Genomic DNA, 19278 nt, shown 5'->3' with positions numbered 1-19278 from the left:
GCATGATAAAAATGTTTAAATATTGCTTTGTTTTAAGAACTTTATCCAATCTTCATTTAAAAACTACTGGACACCCATTTCAGTTTTTTTTTTTTTTTTTTATGATGGTGGCTATGAAGTTTATACTTCTCCTTGAAGCAAAAACGGAAAGGAATGGAGGAAAGAAACACTGGAAAGATGCAGGGAGCAAGAGATAAAAATATATGTTACTGGGCTGGAGACATGGCTTAGTGGTTAAGGTACTTGCCTACAAAGTCAAAGGATCCCGGTTTGACTCTCCAGGACCCATATAAGCCAGATGTAAAAGGGGGCACATGCATCTGGAGCTCATTTGCGGTGACTGGTGGTCCTGGAATGCCCATTCTCTCTCTTTCTCAAATAAATAATTAAAGAAAATATATTTTAAATTTATATATTAAATTAAATAAATAAATATATATATATATATATATATATATATATATATATATATATATATATCTTCATGTTTTCCAAAATTCACTACAGTTTGTACTGTAGATAATTTAGATGGTAATATCCTAAACACTTTTAAAAATGAATGATTTAATAAATTCATTTGCAAGAAAAATTGTTTAGAGAATTTTTAGTTTTGGTTTTTCAAGGACTCACTGTAGCCCTAGGGTGACCTGGAATTCACTCTGTAGTTTCAGGCTTGCTTTGAATTCACAATTCTCCTACCTACCTCTGCCTTCTGAGTGCTAAGATTAAAAGGATGCACCACCATGTTCAGGAACAATGACAGTATGAAATTTGGAATAAACTAAATGGAATACACAGCTCTTGTTTGTTTTTGTTTTGAGAGGTAGGGTTTCGCTCGAGCCCAGGCTGACCTGGAATTCACTGTGTAGTCTCAGGGAGGCCTTGAAAACAGTGTGATCCTCCTACCTCTGCATCCCGACTGCTGTGATTAAAGGCATGTGCTGCCATGCCTGGTTGTAATACACAGTTCTAATCACATTTGAAGCTAGGACTTTCACCTCAAAATGGAGGTCCATCATGTCAGTAAGATGGTCCTATGACTTCTACAAACTATGGTACTGCTGTGGTGGGCATTGTTTATGTTAGCAAAGAAATGTTCTTCATCAAAGACGTGGACTTGGTTGATTATGCTGTCAATTTCAAAGGATACACATGTAACATGATTGAAGTAAACTGAAAATTTATCCCATCTAAACACTATCATAATACGAAAATAGATATATTACTCATAGAACAAATTAATCTTTGAAAATTAAGATTCATATATGAATTAAAGATTATAAGTCATTTCTTTAAAAGAGGTATCTTTTTTATTTATACAAACTGTTAAAATTTGCCAGTGGAGACCGGACATATATAATCAAAACAAGAAGCAAAACAAAAGTAACAAGCTAGCCTTTAAAGAAATTTTCATGTGAATTAATTAACTATTATTTTCTTATTCTTCCATGTTACATTACAGTACTAGTTATTTTATTTTTCTTTTGAATATTGGTAACATTCTTCAGCTTTTCTGTACTGCATTCAAAATTCTGTCTGTAATTTCTCCAGATTGTAGCTATATTCCCCACTATGTGATTAAAGTACCTTACTATTTTTGGAAGATATTGTGGATGCATTTCTGGCTTCATAAAATGTCCAAGCATCTGTTCAATCAATCAACAGGGTAACAAATGTTTTTTTCAAATCAATCTGTGTGAAACAATGTATATAATACTATTTTATCTCCCATAAGGTTTTACTTAGCAAAGAGTTTATATACAAAAGTGCTTGAATGATTGAGCTGGTGGAAGAAGAATTAAAAAAAATATATATATATATTTCAAAGTAAAATCTGGGTTAATTTTAAAATTATACTCTACTATATTAGTTATGAAACCATTGCTTATCACTATTTTATATAGAATTATTTAAACTTATTAGGAGAATGTGACACAGTCAAAGTTCAATATGCATTTCTATACAATATTTATTATGGCATTAATATTATTTAACACATTATTTGACATATATCCATTTTGAATTCCTTTATTGATTTCTGATACACCCTGCATAGATAGGGTTCATTCGTTGCCTTGGTAAGAATGTTTGTTAATAATGAATTATCTAAATAGGCATGAATATGTAAAATCTTATAAACCTTCCCTAATGTAAATAGATGGTTGATGTATTCTCTCCATAGATGTCCTGTGGGTTGAGGAAGGATTTCAGCCAAAAATCAAGACTCCAGTTATATTAAATGTTTATCTTTCCCTATGAACCTTAAAAAAATTAAATACCTTGGCTCAAGTTATACATCAAATATATACCATGATGCCATTGTTGGTATACCCCTTAAAGCATTTATGAGCTCAGATTTTTCTCTGATAAATGACCTCTTCTCCAAAGATTCTAAAATTTTTGTAGTTGCTTTCCTAAATTTATTAGTATGGAGAATAATTCTAGAGGATTTAATTTTAATGCCTCCACTCTACATTTCATAATAGAATATAGGAACAAAGATAGTCCTTTGGTTATACTTTGTAGTTTGTTTTGCTTTTAAACATATTAATTAGGTCATTTTTTCCTTGAACAATCAAATTATGTAATGAGTTCATTGTTATAATTGAAGACAGAAAAAGTCTTTATAAGATAACTTTTTGTATCTACCAATATGACGATCTGTATTAAACATAATTCAGATAGTTTAATAATTTTAATATTTCTTTAAAATTGCTTCTCCTTCAAAGATATTGAAAATTATTATTTGAAATATTTTCAGATAGGTAGGTCAATGGACAGAAAAAGAGATGTAAATCAGAAAGTTTCTTCATAGTAAGAAATTTTCCATCTTCCAAATTTTCAAATCTTTGTTGAAATGCTTTCTTTTTTGTATTTATATATTGGCATAAAATTGGAGTCTTAAATTTTCAAAAACTATCTATGATAGATGAAACTATATCAGCAACAGAAGCAAAAAATATTAGATAATATTTGTTCAAAATAGATTTGTCAATATTACATAAAGCATTACACCCTCCAACCAGTACAAATTAACATAGGATATTCTCATTTCTAGCATTTCACACTATTTGTAGGATATTTTTTGGATTTAATTTATATGCAACACTTCTACTGTATCTACTAACTTGTTTTTGGAGATCAATGCAGAAGAACCCTGGTACCACTGACCCACTGCAGAACTATTTTTAGCAATATATTTGTCCTTATTAATAAAGATGGAAATTATAAATTAAATAAATAGCATATCCTTTAGAACAGCAAGATCATTAACTAGATAATTATGGATCTGAGACAACTTAGGTACTTTTTTATATCCTTCTGAATCTCCAAACAGTCTACTCTTCCCAGTTTCCTGTCTTAAAACTTGATTTTAGTATTGCCTGGAAGCTGTTAAACAGCTGCAACATTCCAACCATGAGGCAATGCTTTTTATCCATGAATGAATCACACAAATGCAAAGACAGATTTCTTCTGGAAAAAGGGCTATGCATGGATTGATTTGAAAAAAATAACCTTAGCTATAAAAAGTTCAAAAATTAACAACATAATTATACCCACACGTATATAATATTTCATGAAATAAATTATGGCAGTTATACAAATAAACAAAGCATCATACAATCACAAAATGAAGATAAATATTTATTCTAAAATTACTCATTACACACTTATACTGGTATTTACTCTAAGATATTAAAAAAATTGAACATGCTTCATTTTTAATAATATTGTATATAAAATAAAATTACATTATAACTTTTAGCTAAATATCTTTCCCCAAACTGTATGAAACACCACTGTAAATGATATCTCATATATATACCCTGACCTAGGGGCCTTTCAATATTTTCAGTTGATCTTTTGTATGGGGTAAGACTAGAATCTTGTAACAGAATAATGATATAAGCACCAAATGACGTCAAATTCTAATGTGTATTTCATTAATTTTTGTGAAATGTTCTTCTAAAAACAGAAGTGCATCAAGAACCTTACCTAAGATTCTTTTTTTTTTTTTTTTAAGTGTGCTCTCTTACTAGGCTTTAAGATCTTAAGGTCAGAGATCACTCCTTAATCCACAATGTGTTTTGAGGATTTAACAGAGCTCCCAGAATACAGTAGGAGCTCAACATGTATTTGTTGCTTCTTCTTTGATTCTCTGCACATCTAGATGTTCAATTAGAACTATTCTATTTTTCCTCCATCCCCATCTATATGGCTTCATATCAAACACTCTGGAAATAGGCACTTACATATTGGGTCTCTGGCCTCTTAGATGCACTAGACTCAGGAATTTGAGCCACATTTGTTAATATTCATTCTCCAAAGTTCAGACATGGAAGAGTTTAAGCAAGATTAACACTTACTTGAAATTTTAGACATTTTCATAATTATTAATACAAAGCAAAACATAGATAAGAATTTCAGACAAATAATTCTACTTTGTTCCTTCATAAAATGACTCATGAAAATTAGAAATTTTCTCTCTTATGTAAATGGACCATATATTTTCTCTTAATAATATAAACAAAATGATCACATTTTAAAAATTTGTACCATTAAATTATTATTGTTCTTAGGGCCTATTGGAACAACTAAATACATCTTCCAATGATCTTTTCATTTGCTAAAACATTTCCATACTGTTTCAATTGAGCAAGGCATGTGGGTGTTAAGAAAGGTATTACAATATGGTACCAATGAAAAACATTCATTAATTGTTCCAGTTTTTATTTAGTGAAAAATGAAAAGAGAGCAAAGAAATCTCTAAAGTTTAGAGCTTTAGAGTCTGAAATGTTTTGGCTGAATGGAAGTTGTGTTTTAAAATGAGATAATCTAATACTCTTTCTCTCCCTTCCTCCTTCCTTCTCTTTATTCCTCCATCCCTCTTTGACCTGCCTCCTGCTATTCTATTTCTATTTACCCTGCTTCTTTCTCTCTGTCTTTTTCTCTTTCTCTGCCTCTCTCGTGTTTCATATAGCACAGACTAACCAGGATCTTGGTCTGTAGTTCGGTCTGGCTTTAACATATGATCCTTCTACTTCTGCTTCCTAAGCACAGAGATTTTAAACACACTTTATTTCATTATACACAGAGAGAAAAAGTATTCTGAAAAATTCAATTCCAGTCTTTGTAAACAGAACTGGTCAACTATTTTTTACAAAAATATAATAATAATAATAACAATAATAATAATAATAATTGTAACATTGATATACAGCTATTCTTGAAAACTGAATTATTTTGAAAGTATGGAAAGTTATCTTATTTGAATATTTTTAGTGCACAACACTAAAAATTTAGTGGTCAGATTTAAGACAATTTCAACAAAAAATTGATCAGAAGTAGATTCCTATTCTTATGATATTAGCCTCTAAGGAAAGGAACTTGACTCTAAGATGACACCAATGTTCAGATCTCTGTCTATAGATAGTTTATTCTAAAGACAATCACATTAACATAGATACTGACACTTAGAAAATAATCTTCCCAACTGGAAAATGTGTTCAATTATCAAATTAAAGAATACCAAAGCTTTGTTAATGTAGTTAAGATATTGTCTTGTCTATTACAATATCCTTAAGGGAAAATGTACTATAGGATTATTTTCTTTAAGTGAATTTTAGAAATTATATATTTTCCCCAAAAGATACCAGAAGAAAGCATGAAAACATAATATAAAATAACTTATTTTAGACTATCCCTTTCATCATCACTTATTTTATATTTTTAAAATTCAGTTTATATAAATATCCAAAAAGTTAATAATCATTCCACTGTAATATAATCTCATTTCTTCCTTCAATCTATACAATCCATATTTCTCTTTGAGACACCTATTTACATTGAATTGTGTGGTAAAAATATTTTTTCTGAAATTGCATTCCTTTTTCTGGTTTATTTATGTTTTTGTTTAATGAGGTAGGGTTTCACTTTGGCCCAGGCTAACGTGGAATTCAACATGTAGTTTCAGAATTGCCTTGAACTCATAGTAATCCTCCTACCTCTGCCTCCCAGGTGCTGGGATTAAAGGCATGCACAAACAGGCCTGGCTTAAAATTGAATTTCTTAATGTTTTTTTTTTTTCTTTACTTATTGTTTAAAGGTAAAAATTCTTATTAATAAGCCTATTTAATCACCAAAAGATAACATTTCCAACATTGCTTCAAATATTATTTTCTAACTAAAGAGAAGTTATTTACCAAATGAGATTTACAGAGAAATTGCCATCCTTGAGGAAGACCTATACAAATTCATAATGTTTTATTCTCTCTCTCTCTCTCTTTCTCTCTATCATATTTCTCTTTCATTCTCCCTCTCTCAAATAAATATATAAATAAATATTTTTAAAAATTCAAAATACCATTTCAAAAATTCTTTTATTTTAGTGGGAGATTTTTGACATAAATATCCATTCATAAATTATTTTATATTATCAATTCAACATTTTTCACATGAATTATGGCAAAATACAGATTTTTTGAATTAACTAAAAATTTAGAAAATGATACTGATTTTCAACTTCCACAAAGCACACAATTTCATAGATCAATAATGTCAGATTGTTTGGCTAGTAAGCAAAATTAATTAGACGTCTTCTACATATATATATATATTTCTTTTTTTTGTTGTTGTTGTTGTTGTTTGTTTTTGTTTTTTGAAGCGGGGTCTCACTCTGGTCCAGGCTAATCTGGAACTCACTATGGAGTGTCAGGGTGGCCTTGAACTCATGGCAATCCTCCCACCTCTGCCTCCTAAATGCTGGGATTAAAGGCGTGCACCACCATGCCCTGTTGTTGTTTTGTTTTTAATAGTTCATTTATTTGCGAGAAAAGACAGAGAGAAAGAGAGAGAGGGAGAGAATAAGAATATGAGCATGCTATGAGCCCTCACCCACTGCAAACAAATTCCAGATACATGTGTAGCTCTTCATATGGCTTCATGTGGGCACTGGGGAATTGAACCCTGATCATTAGCTTTTGCAAGCAAGTGCCCAACAGCTGATCCATCTCTCCAGCTCAATTCTCTCGTACAATGCTAGAAACATTTGAGGGCATTCCATATCATTTCTCTGAGGCTAGGTAATTAAGATCAGAAAGCTAAAAATGTCTGTTGGAGTGATGGGTATGAGCACATAAGCCCTGTTTCTATTATGGAAATAGCTTGAGGCAGATGGCAAAGAGCTGGAAAGGGGCTCGTTTTTTCCTATGCCTCCAAATACAGCTCTTTACTTTAGTAAATGCTAGATTATATTGAAAGCAGGATTTCTGTAAGCCTCAATAGTTACTAAAGATATCCTATTGGAATTGACAGAAAAATTTAAAATTAGATAGACATCCATTATTACAATTTTGGAATACTTTGGGGAAAATAATGGAATTAATATACTCAAAACATACTTAGAAATACAAAACAGATGTCTTCTAAAATTCAGTATATTTTCATAATGGTAAATAGCATATGTTTCCAAAACATGACATTTCTTCTTCACAACAGTTGGGCATGTCTTTTGAATGATGGGAATGGGAAAAGAATAGCATTTATGCAATGTTCCATATTGGCTGAAATGACATAAGCCTATATCTTTAGATTTATTCCAAAAGTGGTAGAATGCTTCTATTTTAAGAAAAGTATGAGTGAATAAAGTTTGATGATTTGCTTCTAAATGACTTATTTTCATTTTTTTGTGTATGTGCTGTGGAGTACTTGCTGAAACCTCAGTCTGTAGTTTTTATATTTTTGAAGATGTTGGAGATGGATATGTCAAAACAGCTGTTTGAAGATGAATTCTCTGCAGGAAAAGAGCTGACTTTGGAGGCGACATTTTAAGGTTACTTTATGTCTTCATAGTTTGCTTTTGGGTACTTACTTTGCTATGTGCGAACAGTTGTCACAAAACCTTGGAAATACATGGGATGTTTTTAGGAATCTGAAGCTCAAATTTCCAAAAAGGAATAGATCATTTTTGTAAAGTTTCAGAAGCATATATGAAAGCTTCTATTCTTATTAATTTAGAAATGCCATATTAGTCTCCAAAATAAAAGAGTAAAATATGATCAACTCATCTTCAATATAAATGTTCTCTTCCTTAAATGTTTTAATAGAGGCTAGTTGTGGTAGCAAACGCCTTTAATCCCAGCACTCAGGAGGCAGAGGTAGGAGGATCACTGAGAGTTTGAGGCCACCCTGAGACTACATAGTTAATTCCAGGTCAGCCTGGACCAGAGTGAGACCCTACCTCGAAAAAACAAAACAAAAACAACAAAAAAAGAGTTTTAATCAAAAGACTTAAAGAAAGGTGGGAAGTAAAGAAAAGGGAACAGAAGGGAAGAAGAGCAGAAGAGAGAGAAAGAAGTTAAAGAAAAGGGTGTTCTTTTTTTTTTTGTTTTTTGTTTTGTTTTAGATTGGTTTTTGGGTTTTGGTATTTGAGGTAGATCCTGGACCAGAGTGAGACCCTACCTCGAAAAAAAAAAAAAAAATACAAAAACAACACCAACAACAAAAAAAAGGTTTTACTCGAAAGACTTAAAGAAAGGTGGGAAGGAAGTAAAGAAAAGGGAACAGAAGGGAAGGAGAGCAGAAGAGAGAGAAAGAAGTTAAAGAAAAAGGTGGTTTTTGTTTTGTTTTGTTTTGGATTGGTTTTTGGTTTTTGGGTTTTGGTATTTGAGGTAGAGCCTAGTGGAATTCACTATTTCGTCTCAGGGTCGCTCGAATTAATGGCAATCCTCTTACCTCTGCCTCCCAAGTGCTGGGATTAAAGGTGCACACCACCACGCCCTGCTGTAAGTAAAAGTTTTTAAGTGGGTTTGATGCAACTGTACTAGATGAGGACATTGCATCCAGTGAGGAAATGTCCGTGAGCATCAGGGAAGCAGGGCAAGGGGACAAAGCCCTCGAGGAAGCTGAGACAGAAGGATCATGGGTTGTAGGTCAGACTGATAGCATACTGAGAACCTGCCACTGGCACCCCTGCCCCCTGCAAAGATAAAAATAAAGATAAAGCATTGTATTAAGGGGCAAGAGGACTGGAGGAAGGAAGGATATTCAAGTACCTCAACCTTTGCTGAGACTCAATTCCTATGTGAGCTGAAAGAATACTTGGTCTACTATACTAAGATGCTCATGTTAAATATAAAAAGACCTTTTCATTGAGTGAACCCTTTCTCTTGCTCTTTAATCTCAGAGTACTCTGGAGATTTTATACCTAAACTAAGTTTTCTTCATCTCATTGTACAATGTATATTTGGACAATTGGGTTTCAGATATCCCATAAGCTCACAGATAACATTTCTAAGTAAATGCATAGCATATAATTGCAGCTCTATTATTGGGTCATGATTTGCAGAGACATTTAGCATACCAATAACTGGGGACTAACCCCAGAGTGCACGACCCATTTACATCAACAAGGAGGGTCTAATGGGAGGGGGTAGATTTTAGATGAGCCTAAACAATGGTACCAAACTGCCTGTATTTGATGAAAAGAAAACTAATAAATCAAATTTAAAAAAAAATAAAAATTAAAAAAAAATGAAAACTAATTTTACAACATTTTCATTTGTGAGACTAAAAATTATACCAGTGTATTATTCAGTTTTAGAAACTGTAACTTTAATGAGTAGAGATAGCAAAGCCTATATACTTTAGACCAAGGGTGTCCAAATACTTGGCTTGTTTGGCCCATTGGCTAAGGAGAATTGTATGGAGCCACACATTTACTACACAAATACTGACAAAAGCTGATGAGTCAAAAGAAAAAGATTTATGTATAATTTCTTAGTAATTCCCACAAATAAGCAAAAATATCTCTCATTAATCCCAATTCTGTTGTGCTCCTGAAAAATAATGACATGAGTAGAGTATAATTCTGAAACCAGGAATATTTGTTTCTGAGAAGATGACCTATCCAAGTCTAGATAAGAGACATGAGCAAAGTTTTCTATTAGGTTGTATGTCAGATTACAGCTTGTGGTGGTTTGATTCAGGTGTCCCCCATAAACTTAGGTGTTCTGAATGCTAGGTTCCCAGCTGATGGAGATTTGGGAATTAATGCCTCCTGGAGGGAGTGTATTGTTGGGGGCGGGCTTATGGGCTTTATAGTCAGTTTCCCCATGCCAGTGTTTGGCACACCCTCCTGTTGCTGTGGTCCACCTTCTGTTGGCCAGGGGGTGATGTCCACCCTCTGCTCATGCCATCGTTTTCCCCTGCCATCGTGGAGCTTCCCCTTAAGCCTGTAAGCCAAAATAAATCTCTTTTTCCCAGAAGCTGCTCTTGGTTGGGTGATTTCTATCAGCAATGCGAACCGGACTGCAACACAGCTCTATGCATTTCTTTCAAAATTGGACAACTAATATAGTCATGTTAATTTAAAAGTGATTTAAATATACCAAAATATATTGATTATTTTCACAAAATCTAGAAATCTGTTTATAAATTTTTTAATCAATCTGAAAATCACAATTACGTATTTTTCACTGTTCACAGGACTCTGTTTAGCGAATGTGTCAAAATACATAAAATTGCTTGCCTTATTTTGAACTTTATCTTATTTTAGTTTCATTCAGACCAGTGTTATGATCTAAAACATGTTATTTATAAGTTGATTTCACCTGGAAGAATCATGTTTAATTTATTTAAATGAGTGTATAAATCCTAAAACTGCTAAATTTGTAAACTAGTTTTCATTATCAAGTTCTGACACAAAAGTTTTATTTTTTCATACCATAAACAGCTTGATACCATGTCATAGATAATAAGATATTATCAACAATTTTTCCTTGACTTATTCATCTTACTCCACAAAGTAAACATAGTCAGCATCAATATTTAAAGAACTCTAGGAATTAATGATGAGTTAATTCCTCAGCCCTTAAAAATTTCAGTCTTTAGCATGATTTGCATGACACTATCCAATTAATTTTTGCACATACATTTTCTTGATTAACATGCAATGATATTTTATTACAGATGAGTTTGAGTTGGCAATGGCATCATCTTCATAAGTCTCTTTTTACCTCTTATTGCTGGGGAAGCACTATCAGTAATTATATCAGATATGTTGACAACAGACTAGGAAAATTGTCAACTGTTCCTCTGATAAGATGGCAACTTGAGCTACCTTTAAAGCATCGATGTTGTCATCCGTTGCCAAAGAATAGCATTAAAATTAGTGGCTCTACTCACCAAATTTATTCCCATAGATTTTTCAAGTTCTTCATGTCATCTAGCTACAATCTGGTGAGTCAAATTAAGTTTAGAATTATACTTCCTTCTTTCAGGGCATATTCCATCTGCCACATTATCGAGACATTCCTTATTAAACTCACTGTCAGTAAATGGTTTTGATACTTTTGCTATGGAGTATGCTACCATATACCTTTTTCCAGGTTCACTAATATTTCCTTAATTTTATAATCCTTGATATATACCTATTTTGGCAGCATTTTCATAGCATAAAACATTTTCAAATTACAGTCTTTAAAATCTTAATGGAAATCCCCTCTATACCAAGCAGTATGATGATTTTCCTGAACAAAATGTAGTCATTTTTCACTGACTAAGTAGAAAGATTGGGTCCATCAAAAAATCTTCTAATTGTCTATGTTTATCACCTTTGATGAATGCTGCTCTTACTCATGGTTAGAAAACTTGCTTTTTACAGACAGCAGGGAATACTAGAGAAACCTAAGACTCATCACAATGACAAAAAGGGGAAGGTAAATGCCTAGAAGGAGACCAGTCATTTTTTTCACACCTGACAGGGTCCTGGAAATATTATAGATGAAGTGACAGATTAGTCAGAGAACCTTCTCCAGGGAGATGTTGGTAGACAAGAAGAAGACCCAAATATTATTAAAGCATAAAATTTGAGGGTTCTGAGAGCTCAACCCTAAAATAGACTTGCAACATGCCCTCCAAAGCCCATGGAACATTGTGGAAGAGGAGTCACAATAATGTAAGAGCCACAAGGTAGGAAGGCTTCCTGTGAGGCATTGTATCCCCACAGGAACTGACTGGTGCATTCATGCCCCACAGTAACTACTGATGACCTATTGAAGAGGGCCTTCAGGTGTGTAGGTTGGGAGAGAGGGGACATAAGAGGTTAGCCCAAAAGGAATATGACCAATTTTTAATATGCTCATATATTAAAGTTATCAATAAAATTTAAATTAAAAAATTAGTCATTTATCCATCTTCCAATGAATAATCTTTATTCATTTTGTTTTTTACTTTTGGTGGGATTTTGTTTTCTTTTGAGCTGAAACCAAAGTTGGATTATAAAGCAATCATAGCCGAGGGACCTTACTTAGCTGTTATGAAAATTGACAGGACTCTAGAAAGCAAGGTTTAGGGCCTTTCACATTTATGCTGCTCATGCAGTGCCAACCAGACGGCCAATTAGAAAGTGTAGTCAAGTTTTAAAAATACCTTTAATCAAATAAGGACACTCTCATGTCTTTTAAATAACATTAATCACTTCTCAATTGTGACAGTAAGTTAAAACATTGATAGTCACTGAATTTCATACGTCAAGACATGAGGAGTACATGAAATGTCAGATGGTGTCAATTTGACTCTCTGTGCTGGGAAGATATTATGCTGGAAGTTTGCTTGACATTGTGAGACACCAATTCATGCTTGAGAACTACACTTTAGTTATAAACAGACTTGCTAAAAAGCTTAACTGATGGCTAACCCCACAATGCACGACCCATATTCCTCAATGAGGAGGGTCCCTACAGAGGGGGGAGGACAGGGAGAGGCTAATGACGGTACCAACTTGACTGTATACACTGAGTGTAAAACTAATACCAAAAAGCTTACATAATTTAACTAATTTATAGTTTCATAACTGCATTCATAACCACACTGGGCTGCTGGCATCATGTGGATTGTTTTAGACACATACGATGACCACCTTGAATGGAGATTATTGTTTGAAAATTTTCCAGTTATTTCCATTTTTACCATGTACTCTAATTTAGTCACTGTTTTCAAAAAGATAAAATGGAGACTTGTAACTGGCTTGCCCAAAATTCCATAAAAATAAAGAAAGGGGGCCAGGAACCACCATGTTATTTGGTTATCTGCAATTTCTCCCTTTATTTCTTCCTTCCTTTTCCTTCCTTCCTTCCTTCCTTCTTTCCTCTCCTTTCTTTTATTTATTTATTTATTTATTTATTTATTTATTTATTTATTTATTTGCATCTTTACTTGTCTGTATGTATGCATATGTATGGGTGAGCATAAGTGTGGAGGTCCAGGTCAAAATCAGATATCTTCCTTGTTTATTTTGGAGACAGGGCCTCTGAAAGAAGAGATCCTCGATCTCTCCAGTGCTGGGATTATGGGCACTGCCTTGCCTAGCTTTTGTGCAAATGCTGTGGATCTCAACTCAAGCCTTATGCTTGCACATTGCCCAAGGAGCCATCTCTCCAACACCAGAATAACTTCAGATGATCTGTACTTGTGCTCACGGGTGTCCAGTGAAGTTCATGGATAAAGCTAAAAGTCTCTCTAGATTTGGAGGTTGTGTGTTCTCTTAGTTCAGTACTTATTCCACTTCTTCATTCTTCATATGAATTTGTTTGCATGCAATTTCCATACAGAGATGACACTGAGAATTCTCTCATGTGTCAGTGTAACAGGACATATTTACTGCTTTTTTCCCCACTTTTATCTTTGTCTCCCCCACTCCATGCATTTAAGAACCTAAATCTTTAGACTTCTTTTCGTTCACTTCCTCCTACCACTGTCACACATGGAGCTCACATCTCCTGCCAGACTTTCCTTGCCAGCTCCCAGAGAGCCACAAGAAATACTCTTGATCCCAAACTGTCATCCAATATAAATGTCCACTTGTTTTTCCATATTCTGAAGAACACAATTGCTTAATGGAGTTTTGTTGTTATTTTTCTTCTGGGACAAAGAGCTGTATGACTGTACTTTGAAGTAAATTTTGGAAATTATAATCTTCCTCTAAACCACTGAAAATATTTCCTCCCACCTCAGTGTTTGAAACTGTTACTTAATTTTTTTTTTGAAGTATAGAAGGGTAAATAAAGACTTAAATAATGTGTTATTACACTAAGTTTAATTTTATTTTATGCCTTTTACTTAAGCCTCAAACTCAATCTATGTATACCAGCATACAGATCACCAAGAGTATCACAAGACTATAGAACATTAGAAAACAAATGAGAAGTACACAGGAAACACATTTTCAAGTATTTGTCTGGCCAGCCATAAATCTCATTCTGTAGGTTTGAAAATCTCTGAAGTCTGGGTTTCAGCAGACAGCAAGATGGTTCTGAGTGCCCACTGGCATCTGGAGTAGTCAGGGTTCCTTTCTTGCCATAATTACCAGACAAGTGCTGGCTTGTTATGTCTGATTGCTTGATAAGATGATTTGGGGATATTCCAGAAATAAATGAATTTCTAGGCAACAAGTTTTTGTTTATCCCCCCAGGAGGTAAAGTGTGTGTGTGTGTGTGTGTGTGTGTGTGTGTGTGTGTGTGTGTGTGTGCATACGTGCGCAGAGGGTTTGTTGCTTTTTGGGTATATATAATTTTTTGAAAATATTTTTTCTGCATCACTATTTGCACTAAAAGGAAAGTAATTAGAAATAGTCAAAATAGATATATTATTTTCATTTGAAATGAAGAGACCAACTTTTCCCTTACTTGGAAACAGAGAAGGCCTGCTTGTCTCCTGTAGCAATTTGCAGGAATGCCTCTGTGGCTGAGGAGGCTGGATGTGGAAGGCAGGATTCCTGGGTTCCCACCCCACAGAGCTGGGAAGGGACCTGAGCAGCTGAGGGCTTCTGTCTGCCCACTTCAGGGCCTCTCGGAGCTCAGCTTGCTCCAGGGAAGCCCTCCAGGCCATGTGGCTGAGGACTGATGCCTGCCACAGGCTGTGCATTGTCTCGACCCAGGAGGGGGTTTCTCCCCAGGAAGACTCCCCATAAATTACAGTCTCTCCAGAACTCCCCATAAATCAAACAGAGAAGCATGTTTCAGGCGGGGGAGTCAGAGGTGCTTCAGAAAGCTGCAGAAGCCGTTGTCTGCGCACCAGGTCTTTGCTAAGGGTGATTAGGAAATGCAGCCCTTGCAGAGGGAGTTCTGGGTCTGAATTATATAACAGCGTTTAATTAGGCCAGCCAAAATTCAGAGAGGGAATAATGGAAGAGTCTCTGGAATGAATGGATTTAATTCTTAATGTATAGTAGGCAGTCTGCCCAATTGCTGTGCCCTTTGGACAAGGAAAATAATTAAAAGCCTACGTGTTCTATGAGCTCTAGATGATTTTTTTTTCAGTCGATTTCTGTAACTTTTTTGGAACTAAATATAGCACATGCCTTTTACTTGACAAATAACATCTGCTATATGCATTAACTGCTCACTCCTTTCGTGAAGGCTGAAGTAATGATGTACAATCAAGGCCTCTAGCTTGAAAACCCCTAAGATTCGGATCTTGAGTGTTTTTTTAAGGATTTTTTTTTGTTGTTGTTGTTCATTTTTATTTATTTATTTGAGAGTGACAGACAAAGAAAGAGAGAGAGAGAGAGAATGGGAGTGCCAGCGCCTCCAGCCACTGCAAACAAACTCCAGACGCGTGCGCCCCCCTGTGAATCTGGCTAACGTGGGTCCTGGGGAATCGAGCCTTGAACCGGGGTCCTTAGGCTTCACAGGCAAGTGCTTAACTGCTAAGCCATCTCTCCAGCCCTCTTGAGTGTTTTGATAGAGCAAATGTACTTGTTTTGCCTTTCACTTTGCAATGAGTGTCTAGATGACTTGAACATTCTATCTCCAGAAGTTTCATCATATTTATTAAAAACTAGGGATATGTTGAGTGTGGAAAAGTGTCATTATAGGGCATCCTTGTCAGAAAGGTGTGTGATAAAATTTTATTTTGTCACTCACCTTAGGATGAGTATTAGAATGCATAATAGCCTTTGGACTGAAATTATCACCTATTGTACAATATCTGTACCAAAGGAAGACATTTTGAAGATATGGAATGACCGGGCTGCTTACCTTTTGGTGTGCTTGTGAGATCAAACAACAGTTTACCATAAACAGCTAGTAACAGGAAATCATGCCTATTTCAATGACTGATTACTTAACAAAATTATATGTTCAGAAAAGCCCTGCTTGGGACTGAAATCATGTTCTGAGTATAACTGCTAGAGGCAGACAGAGAGAGAGAATGGGCATGCCAGGGCCTCCAGTCGGGGCACACGAACTCCAGACACATGCGCCCCCTTGTGCTTCTGGCTAACGTGGATCCTGGGGAATTGAGCCTCGAACTAGGGTCCTTAGGCTTCACAGGCAAGCATTTAACTGCTAAGCCATCTCTCCAGCACAAGCCAAAGCTATTTTGAAGAGGCACAGGAAGTAGAGTAAAGCTGGTCATTTTCATTTTGGTTGAATCCTTTCATTTTAATTACAATTTCCCAAGTTTAAGACAAATAGGCTTAATCAAAATCAAGATAATGAAGATTTGTTGGCTTCAAAGACAGAACAGCTCTCTCTAAATCTTATTGTTTTAAAAAAGAATTACTTTAAAAATTATTTCATCCTATAAGGATAGACAGCTTTAACACTGTTCAACTATTCAACAATTTTTTCACATTAAGTACAATTCTACTAGTGTTGACATGATATAGTAGATAATGAATTTGGACAAAAGGTTGATTTAATTATATATATATATATATATATATATATATATATATATATATATATATATATGGCAGAACTATCCTATTAAGTTTTAATCTTTACAACATCATATATATGTGCGTGTGTGAATAGCAATGGTATGTGGTATGTGCCCTTGCCTCCCCCCAAGTAATGACTTAAATGTCACAAAGTGATTTAATAAAAAGAGTAAGAGAAATTACATAATGTAATTTAGCAGTGAAGTAAACCTGTAAATAAATGTAACATGAATTATAGTTAGAACAAAGGCTATAAACAAGATGTTATTGCTGTGTATAGCTTACAAACCAGAAAGACTATCATGTAGAAGAAGACAATGCCAGAGCTCAGGAAAATGGCTGAGACATGGGGAGGATATATCATATAGGTGACAGGGTGTACACAGCAAGAGGCATCATTCATATCAGGCATGGACACAGTGGTCAGCATTCCTTTAAGTATGTAAAGTGAATATGCTGCACAGCCCTGGTAACTGAGAGTTCTGGAGATGTGAGTGGCCATTGGAGAAGTCAGAAGATGCTTCATTACATAGTGTTGTTCTAGTCTTTAAGTCAGAGATTCACAAGTGTCCATTACATGGAATACACACTTAGTAGTTGTATTTTTTTAGTCAAATGCTAGATACCTAGGCATAATCATCAACTGTTTTCTGCTCATGGAGAATATTTCCTTCTACAATTTTACCTCTAAAATCTGGGATTCCTTCTTTTTCTATGTTTCTAATAATAGAAACAAAAAAGAAGCATGATTTAACAAAAGTAGTCACTACATGGCTCTATTTAGCTACAACAAATCCTGTCTATAATAATGTTGCAATGTCTTGTCAAAATTTATTAAATGTGGAGACATTTAACCCTTATTCATTGAGAAAAATGGCACACCAATTTGTCTCTGTTTCCACTACATGTCTCTGTATTTGTTTCCTGGCTTTGTAGTTAAGTGAAATGTTTTGGATCCTTATAATTTCCAGGTAGAGAAAAATATTTTTCCCCATATTACTAAATGCCTGTAGTCCTTTTTATTTCTATTTTGCATGTATCATTAAAAGTTGATTTTCTAGGCACAATGTAATATGAATTAAATTTCTTGTAGTGGTTGGCTTTTTTTTTTTCCAAAACAGAGACAAGGATTTTGGACATTTTACTATAAATATTCTCAGTTGAAGTTTACCTAAGTAGTGACATATAAATTTTATAAAAGTTTCCCATGGGTACTTTAAATTATATTCTATTTATTTATGAGAGAGAGAGAGGGAAAGAGAGAGAGAAAATGGGCATGTCAGGGCCTCTAGCCACTGCAAATGAACTCCAGATGCATGTACTCCCTTATGCATCTGGCTTACATGGGTCATGCAGTGTCAAACCGGGATCCTTTGGTTTTGTAGGCAAGTGCCTTAACCATTAAGCCATCTCTCCAGCCCCCCATGGGTATTTTAAAATAACTTTTCTTCAATGGGATTGCATGTTAAGTATAAAATGAACACAAGTTCCATAAAATTTAGATATATTTTTAATTATTTAAAGTTATTTGAATATTCATAAGCCCATGTTATACATGCAAATAAAAAATCAAAGTCATTCACCAGTTACTAATATGACATATTTTCCCATAAAAGTTAATTGCACTTTATAAATACCTATGATAACTATTTCCCATTAGAGTCAACATTAGATAATATGAAGGTATAGCTGACAAGTATTTCTGGTTATTTTTGATAAAAATTTGAGTTGTTTTATCAAAAATGTTACATCTTATTTTTATATGTACTGGGATATTTTGAATAAAATACTAATTTTTTGGAAAGGTTTTACTATGAAGTCACTACAATAAACAATATGCTAAAAATACATATTTTAATCTATATCTAATCTGTCTATCTATATAGATAGTTATAGATATAGATATAAATATAAATATATAGATATATTCAAGCACTATATCATAAATCAGCTTAATATACAAGATCACATTTTGAGAATGATAAAAATGAACTATGCTTCATGTCTAATGTCTAATTTTCATGTAATATACAGGTTTATAATATGCATGTGATACATGACATAGGAAAAAATGTCAAAAAAAGAACAATATGGTATAGTATGTTGTACAAAAAGGAAAGAAAATAAATCTTTCAATTAAGTTAAAGTAATATCAATGAAAGCACACGTTTTGTACATCTTGATTAGTTTAACTCATAAAGATAGCTTAAAAAATTTTTTTTTCATTTCTTTCCTCAAAAGAGAAAGATGAGGGCAAGAACAGTACAGTAGATTTTTAAGTAAGACTTACTGATAGACTATAATGTGGTGTCCCATCAGAGGATGTGGTATTTTGACTTCATAACTACAGAGATCTGCAGTTTAAATGCCATTAAAGACACATAAACTCTACCATGGAGACAAAAAAACCCTGTGGAATCTCTGGTTCTGTAGTCACAATGCAGTTAAAATTGTTCCTTTGATCTTGCAAGGTTGAAATCTGTTGTACAGAAGGGAAATGTCTTTGTGCTTCTGTATTAAACTAAGACAGATTTCATTGCCCATCCAAGTAGTTT

General features: G+C 34.0%; 1 long non-coding RNA gene across 4 annotated transcripts in view; it reads right to left on the bottom strand.

The window, feature by feature from the left end:
* Positions 1-19278, bottom strand: part of LOC123457659 — a 74171-nt gene that overhangs the window by 7043 nt on the left and 47850 nt on the right. The window lies entirely within an intron of this gene.

The sequence above is a fragment of the Jaculus jaculus genome, chromosome 1 (assembly GCF_020740685.1).
Source record: "Jaculus jaculus isolate mJacJac1 chromosome 1, mJacJac1.mat.Y.cur, whole genome shotgun sequence".
NCBI lineage: Eukaryota > Metazoa > Chordata > Mammalia > Rodentia > Dipodidae > Jaculus > Jaculus jaculus.
Note: the sequence above shows the minus strand (reverse complement) of the source record. Positions and strands in the feature narration are given on the sequence as shown.